This window comes from Babylonia areolata, chromosome 8 (assembly GCF_041734735.1).
Source record: "Babylonia areolata isolate BAREFJ2019XMU chromosome 8, ASM4173473v1, whole genome shotgun sequence".
In the NCBI taxonomy this organism is placed as follows: domain Eukaryota; kingdom Metazoa; phylum Mollusca; class Gastropoda; order Neogastropoda; family Buccinidae; genus Babylonia; species Babylonia areolata.
In genome coordinates this window covers 32673764-32683014 of record NC_134883.1, presented here as the reverse complement: position 1 = coordinate 32683014, position 9251 = coordinate 32673764, and positions in this window count along the sequence as shown.

The window sequence follows — 9251 nt, the reverse complement described above, 5'->3', positions numbered from 1 at the left end:
GGTTTTCAGTGCTTTTCAATTCCGGGATATTTCCGAATCATGCCGAAGTGATCTGTGTCAAGCTTGACAATCCTTCCGCTTTGTAGTGTGAGGTGAGTATGTGCAATCAATCACACATCAGTTTCAGTTTCAAGGTTGTGTCAGAGCGTGCGGACTGATCCATATACGTTACACCACATCTGCTCGGAGAAAAGAAAAGAAAAGCAACATCAGCCATGCGGCATCAACGCGTTTAAGTTCCACTCAGTGCCACTCAGCAGCTATACTCTTACACAATTTCCAGCAATCCTGACATCGTAAACTGATAACTTGGTGGTGAGAGTAGGAAAGGGGGGAAGGCAGGTGGTGGTCAATATTGCTGTGTTCTGTGCTGTTCTGAGATTCAGTGCTGGACTGAAGAGAAGAGAGAGAGAGAACTCTGTAAAAGATCAACCAAAGTAATCAATTTACCACGCCATGACAGCCTGTGGATAATGTGATAAGGAATTTGCTGAATATGTGGATTGAAAGACAAAAATGCTGATTTTTTTCTATGTATATTCATGTGTGCTTGCTTCCTGTAATGCGCGAGCGCGTGCCTGTGTGTGCGCGCCTATGTGTGTGAGTGCGTGTGAGTGAGCGCGTTTGAGTGTGTGTCTGCTTTTGTGTGTGTGTTGGGGGTGGGGGTGGGGATGGGGGGTGTCTGTGTGTGTGTTTCTCTGTGTGTGTGTGTGTCTGTGTCTGCATTCTACATCAATTTGTTTTCAAATGGAAAGAAAACGAGAAAAAGAGAACCATACAGAATTTAGATTTTCACAGAGAGAGATGAGACAATAACGTCACATTTGACCGACGTAACGCACTGACTTCACAGGAAAATCAGCAGGCGCGAAATTCGTTGGACGAAAGCGAGAGTGTGAGAGATTTGGTTGAAGATGGAACTGGTTTTGGTGGAGGACAAAGCGAAGGAAGGCAAGTGAAGAAAAGGCAGTACCCCTGTATCAGAAGAATTGAGATCCAGTACTGTATTGATTAGGGATAGGGGGAAATCAGTGAAGATTCCTCCAAGTTTAAATCTACGATACTTGGGATTTAGCACCTTAGATGTTTTGATCTACTGAGAAAAGCTCTGGTCCAGTTTATACAAGTTTATTGATGTTACATTTTTTTCTTTGGTGTGTGTATTTTTATCTGGAGTATATATTTTGACGGGGAGTGAGAGAGAAAGAGAGAGAGTGAGTGAGAGAGAGAGAGAGAGAGAGAGAGAGAGAGAGAGAGAGAAAACACTGAACACTGAACACTGAATGATTTTAATGTCATAGGCCAACAGCCCCTATCAAAACAAATGCAGACAGAACACGTTTCTGATAAAATTCTACAACGGAACATAACTGTAACTCGTTAGATATGGATGATGAAGACCAGTATTAGCATTCAACTTGTATCCAATTCTGTTTTTTTCTTGGTTTCCCACCCCCTACCCTCAACATACACATCTTTACATTCACTTCTTTTTGACTCGCTTGTGTAAACAAAGTGAGTCTATGTTTTAACCCTGTGTTCGGTTGTCTGTGTGTGTGTGTGTGTGTGTGTGTGTGTGTGTGTGTGTGTGACCGTGTGTCTGTGTGTCTATGGTAAACTTTAACACTGACATTTTCTCTGCAAATACTTTGTCAGTTGACACCAAATTTGGCATAAAATTAGGAAAAATTCAGTTCTTTCCAGTCATCTTGTTTAAAACAATATTGCACCTATGGGATGGGCACAAAAAAATAATAAAAAAGAAGCCTAATTATATGCAAACTGCATTTACTGTTATATTTGTATTTTTTGTATTCTCTAAACTTGGCACTTTGACCTCTTATTCTGATACAACAACAAGAGGAATCATTATCATTTTTTGTTCAAACAGGAACCTCTTTTGCTAAGCATGGAATTTTTATTTATTTTGCAAACGTTTTGGTGCAGATAGTAAAAAAGGGAAATTACTCTGTAATTAATGCTAGGGGACTTAATTTATCACAAGTGAGTCTTGAAGGCTTTGCCTCTCTTGTTTTTTTCTTGTTACATAACCATTATACGCATATACAGACGTGCCGTCACTTTACAAGGGTTTACTGTTAAACTGGACGCCAGGCGTATCCACAGAGGACACATGACTTAAAGTACAATAACTATTTGATATGAATGAAATTGCTAACGTTTTGCAGATAGCCAAAGTTCAGAAGAAAGAGAGGTCAAATGGCATCAACCAGACCATATTTTTCTTCTACTGAACGCATAGTGAGTAAATTTAGCCAAAGACATGATATTTGTTGATATGCTTGCTTTAAATATATGCGTGTAGGGTTTATCAATAGAATCTATAAATCTGTTTCTCAAGTCTGCATATAGAGGACACACAAACAGAAACTGGTTCTCATTTTCGATGTGATCTGAGCAGACAACACAATTCCTGCTTGTCGTACAGTCGTTATACTTATGTAAATTGTTCTTAATTGGTAGAACACCAAGACGAAACTGAGCCAATCCTACCCTGAAACAGTAGATATCAAGACACATTTTTCATACTCAAACCCCGTTTTGAATGAGCGATACACGTCATAACAATATCTGTCTCTAACTGCTGTGAACCAGTCCTGCGTGACTATATATATATATATATATATAGAGAGAGAGAGAGAGAGAGAGAGAGAGAAGTAGAGGGGAAAGCGAGGCGAAGGAAGAACAAAAAGAGGAAAAGATACACAGAGAGGAACACAGGTCGACAGACAAAAAGGGAAACGAGAAACACAAAGAGCGAGAGAAAGAGAGGGCAGAAAGAGAGAGAGAGACAGAGACTGACAGAGCGAGACACAAGCAGAGAGATAGTAACGCTGCTGACAATAACGAGGCGTGACAAAGCGACAGGGAGAAGGACAGAGCAAAAACAAACCCAAAAAACAAAAACAGACAGAAGTGAGGAAAAGGGGGAGACAAACAGAAAGAAAAAGATGGCGGAAAGAGGTGGCATAGAGACAGAGAGAGAGAGAGAGAGTACAGAACATATACGTATGTAAAGACAGACATTGACACAGAGTTAGATAAAGACGGAAAGAAGCATGAGGGAAAGATACAGAGAGAGAGAGAGACAGAGATAGAGAGCCAAATCACAGACCATAAATGTATGTAAAGACAGGTAGACATTAACACAGAGTTAGATAAAGGCGGAGAGAAGCATCAGGGAGAGATGCAGAGAAAGAGAGACAAAGACAGACAGCCAATGCACAGACCATAAATGTATATAAACGGATACACATTGATATAGAGTTAGACAAAGATGCAGGAAAGCAAAAGGAAAGGTACAGAGAGAAAGAGAGAGAGAGAGAAGGGGGAAAGACATACAGACAAAGAAAGAGAGAAAGAGAGAGAGAGCCAAAGTGCAGAACGTATATGTTTTTAAAGACGGATGGACATTGACATAGAGTTAGATAAAGACAAAGATAGATATATGTAGAGAGAGAGACAGAGACAGAGAGAGAAAAAGAGATTCAAGGCTTCAAGCTGGGTACGAAGGTATGGTTAAATGATAGATCCAGAAGCAAGTTTTAAAAACAAAGAAGAAAAGAAAAGAAAAAAGAAGGTTCATTGAACAGCACATTTCTAAGTTTAATTTTGTACAGTTTTCAAACCTGGTATTTTTAGTCTTTTGGGATCACTTCCGGCGAACTTTAAATAAAAGAAAAATCATATTTGCGTGCGTTATAGCTTTGTTCAAAGAATGATAATAATGAATGAATGAAAGAATTGATGATTATAAAATCGGATGGCACAGTCAAAACCAATAGCATATCATGTGCACGAAAAAAAAAGTTTTGTGACAAATTAAGTGAACACAGACTCAGACGTGGGTTGTGTTGTTACACGTGGTCACAGCTCACACACACAGTCAGCCAACATGCTTTGCTGTCAGCACCTTCCGCTGTGTAACTAGTTTGTTGCTTTCTTAACAGTGTTCACAGAACATCTTCCTTGTATTCATTCTGAATTGCAGATATACGTCTCAGCTTTTGTGAAGTATCATTTTCCACCCGAAATTCATCGACAAGTGCTGCTGTAGCACCTATACACAGGTGAGTCGAGTTTTGTTTTAATTAGACGAGTAGAAACAAAAACGTGCCGATTTTTTAAATAACAGTTTATTGAAGGCCATTGTTGTTGTATCTGTTATTTTGCTGAACATGTAGGTCCATGTCTCCATATTGGTCAGGTCAAATGATAAGGAGTTTGTGACAATATCCTCATTTATTTCCTTCCATACTGTTTTCTTTCAAGTTCGTTTCAAAAACGGAAAAAATGTTATTTTGTAAATAACACTCTCCTTCTTCTTCTACGTTCGTGGGCTGTAACTCCTACGTTCACTTGTATGTACACGAGTGGGCTTTTAAGTGAATGACTGTTTTTACTCTGACATCTATGTAGCAATACTCCGTTTTCAGGGGTGTGCTTGCCGGGTATGTTATTGTTTCCATAATCCACATAAAACTAAAATTTATACTCTACAATTCTTCCCAACTTGAATGCCGTAAAGAAGGCTCATATAAGAGTGGAGGGGGAGAAAGGTAGAGAATATATTACAATGTTATTAATCAATTTGCAACAATTTCCGTCTTCGAAACGAAAGAGTTCGGGGGAAGAAATGTGGACATGACTGCCGAGTTTGTTTTCTCGGGGATTTGTTTCGGAAGGATTTCTTTCCACACCCTTACTTTTTGCTCCATGGTTTCATTTAGATTTCAAAGACACACACACACACACACACACACACACACACACAATCTCCTTGACAATGAAAGCAAGATATACAATGTTTCAATTCGTTCAGATTAGAGAAACATAAGCACAGAATTTAATATGAACAGACTATTAACAATATCATGATATAAAAAGCAGGTGGATTTTTTACAATAAATACGCAATCATAATTTGACACGATTCTCGACCTGTCTTAATTTGCCATAGCTTGCCTTTTGGTTCTTATTGGTTTGTCCTACGCCAGGAAAAAAACGACAAAAAAAACCAAAACAAAAAACAAAAACAAAACAAAACACAGTACCCTGTTTTGAAAATAATAGCATACAGCACCTGGATCAGTATTTTTGGATAGAGTGCTATATTTGTATCCAACGTTATTGAAATACAGAGGGAGGGAAAATATAACTTGATGGTTATTCTAATCTGTACAAGTGTGGATATATGTGTTGTCCTGTCTGGTGTCATTAAATGAAATATAAACAGCGTTTGAGAAGAGATGACCATATATGTCCCTCATCCAGTACCGTACAAAAAGATCTTTATTGCCAATGTTAGGAATGAAAACACAACCACAGGTAAGCCAGAAGACCCGTCTTGTATGGGGTGAATGAGCACGCGCGCTTAGGACGAGCAAGGCTCTTTGTAATCTGACAACCTTCTTTTTGCAGTTTGTCAGTCAGTCTGAACGACCCTGCCCACTATGAACATCAAATATGAGCAGTTCGTCTTTGAAAGACTCCTGAAGGTACGTCGCTATGACCTGGCCCTGCATCTCGTGCAGAGCACCAGCTGGCACACCGACAACCTGTTAGTGCTGGTTAGCGCATTTTTGACCCATGCCTATATCCTCCTCCAGCCTGGCGCTCGTCAGCTGCTGGATTCCCTGCTGGTCCAGATCTTTGACGTTTACGGTCATATGATTGAACGTGTTATGATCATGCGCTTGATGTACCCCAACAGTCCTGAACTGCGCCAGTTCTACTTCAGAGGAGCGAAGGACCTGTGCGTGTATTCCTTCCGGAGACAGGGATTGTCGTGGCTGTACTTAATCCTGAACCTTTTAGCCCGGATACAAAATTTGAGATGGGTGTCAAGGGAACAGTTGTGGGAAAAATCCCAGCACTTGGTGTGGTGTGTGGAGACTGGAATGACGACGTTTCGGATACATCCTTTCAACAATCACAATCTCGTATTGGAATCCTGTGCAAGAAACAGAATGTTCCCCGAACTTCGCCTGCTGTACAAGGCAGGCGGTGTCACTAACCGACAGCTCCTCATCTTCCGTTCGGGCCGTATCGGGCACGGTGGCCCTCGAACCCTGATGGACGATTTCATTGACCACATCATGAGCAATCCCAGAGATCTCAAGTCCTTGTGCGCTGCTGTCGTTTCAGACTGCATTGGCCTTGGTTGTGATCGTGAGAGTCGTGCTCAAGCACTGGAACTCCCTCGGACTTTGGTTCGTGAAGTGTTGTTCAAGTACGACATCCATGAGTATCAGGAGGCTCTGGCGAAGTGAAAAAGAAAAAAAACCATCAAGCAGAGATTTCAGATTTCAGATAGACAAGAGTCGTAGAATATGGTTGGGAGATAAGTTACTTTAAATGTAAAAAAGACTCAACTATACTGAAGATAATAATGTTAACAATATTATCAAAATAATAACAATAATCACAATGCTTTGGTTCTTGAAGTCTTGAAGTACTGTTCAAACATTACACCCGTGAGTATCAGCAGGCTGTGGTTAACTGAAAGGCCCCGGATTTAAAATAAAAGATCAAGCGGAGGTTTCAGATTGACAGAGTCGAAGAATGTGGATGGAAGATCAAAATTACATGGATATGTAAAAAAAAAACAAAATCTATAATAATAATAATAATAATATAACAAGGATTATAATAGTTTGGTTCTGGAGGTGATCTTCAGAGACCACATCCGTGAGTATCAGGAGGCTGCGGCTAAAAGAAAAGAAAAAGAAAAGATCAAGCAGATGTAAGAGTCGTAGAATGCACTGAAGATCAATCACTGGAATACGTAAACAAACGTATGCTGATAATAACGATGATAGTAATAATAATAACAAGGAAAATGATGATAATGAATAACTTCAATGTCAAGTACGTATTAAGCTCGTGTCAGCCTATAAAAAGTACAGATTCTTGATTCTTTTTTTTTTTCTCCTTCTTTTCATCTGGGGAGAAATCGCTGTCCATGGAAGAAAACGGTATCTAAAGAAAATAAAATTGCCCAGTTAATTAAATGTTCTGACCGAGATGAATAACAAACAAGAAGATTCTTTTTCAGGGTATAGACTTTTTTTCGGTTATATGTTTTGTAAAATTAATGGAAAACCAGTTTCAAGGTGCATTTTTCTCCCATTATCAATTTTTGTGTTTTGTTTTGTTGTCTTTTGCAATGAAATGTTTCAATGTTTAGGGAGACCAATCTGTGGCCATGTAACATGCTTTTAATCAGGTGGGCGTCCATAAGGTAATTGTTACTTATTGAATCTAGCGAAGTCATGAAACATTACACGTTTTCCACTTAGCTGCGAACATTCTAGTTCCTTTACCATTGAACGTGTACCAATTAGCGTCTGACTTGCGATGGACGGTCGAAGAACTGAATCAACTTTTAAAAATTTTTCTGAACTTGTTCATAGGAATTCATTTTACCGGACATTTTTATGAGAGAGACAGAGACAGAGAGAGAGAGAGAGGGGGGGGGGGCAGGGATGAGAAGAGAGGGAGAGAGACAGACAGACAGACGAGGGAGGAGGGAGGGCAGGGATGGGGAGAGAGGGGGGGAGAGAGAGAGAGAGAGATTAATTTCTGCATTTCATGCTTGTAAGCTCGTATACTCGTAATTGTGAAACCTTTCAGCATTTTTTTTTTCATACTTTTTCCTTTGACATTTTCAAAATGCTTTTCAGCACTTTTCAATCCCGAGATATTTCCGAATCATGCCGTAGTGTTCTGTGTCAAGCTTGACAATATTGTCACTTTGCAGTGTGCTTTATATCGGTGAGATGTTACAGGTGATATTTCTCCCCGTTTAATCTGGGTTCTAACATCACACGGAACTTGACATTCTAACAATCTTGTTGTTGTTTTTGTGTGTGTGTGTTTTTTTTTGTGACACACTTTTCTTCAAAACACATATCATTGTATCTATTCCATCGGCACATCCTGGTACGTATACATGATGCTCGTGTCATAAACCTTGAGCTTCAAAGTTCATTTTCTCTAGAAATACTTTGTCATAACCAAATTTGGAATGAACCTAATGAAAAATACACAAAACACACACAGAAAACCCCACTTTTGTCAATGATATGTTGTACGTCTTCCGGATTAAGCCATATTTCCAGATCATGAACGGTTTATTTCGTTGAGCTCTGATCCAGAAAATTTCAACTGGCTCTTCCCAGTTAGTAGCCTGAACGTTTGTTTAGGTTTTAAGACGGCATGACATCGTCTCCTTGTTCGCAATTAAAAGAAAAGAAATACATATTCTGGACAGAATGCACAGAATGACACTTCACCATCAACATATTATATGCATATGAATATTTTGAAGTGATTAAGAAATTAACTAGAATGAAGATATATATATATATATATATATATATATAATGAATCGATGGCATCTCTAGGGCAGAGCTTAAGCAACTCAGTTTCGGTATGCCTTGCGCAGGCCGGTCATTTACCGCGACCTTGAAGGGAATGTTGAGAAAGTATTTTATTAAATAACTGAGATACATTCAAATAACATGATTTTAAAGTTGTTATCACCTGGAATATAGCAAACGATTTATCGTGCTAAAAATAAACAACCGGAAACATCGGTTTCAATTTCAGTTTTGAACAATTGTGGTCAGATGCGTTTTGACCCTTTGGTAAGTCTTCTTGCTTCGTTCAAACCCGCTGAAGCATCTTTTTTTCTCACCTTCATAATATTGAATAGAACACATTTAAACGACTTTCCCCACCTCTCTCTCTATCTCTCTCTTTATATATATATATATATATATATATATATATATATATATATATATATATATTCCGTTACTGGATAAAGTATCACAAGTCAGTCTTAAATGCCTTGCCTCTTATTCAAACTGCATTTTGCAACAACAACAAAAAAATTTTTTAAATGTTGTTTGAAGGAAATTGTCAGCAGAAAGTGGTTGTGTGATACTACTTCACTCCCATGTTTTCACTCCCCTGTTTTTATACTGTTCTGCTCAGGACAAATGCAAAATTATTTCTATCATTTACTCTATCTACCAGACATTTACCATCCACCCCTCTTAAAGACACAAATGATAGCCCCAAGTTTAGTCCTAAGAGATGATGACAAAATGGAAGGAAACGCTAACCAAACATTATGAAAAGGATCAAAACGTTTTGGACGGACGTTTAGATGGCTAACTTTCATGTCTGGTCAAAGTTCGTGAAATCTGTGCCTTAGAAGAC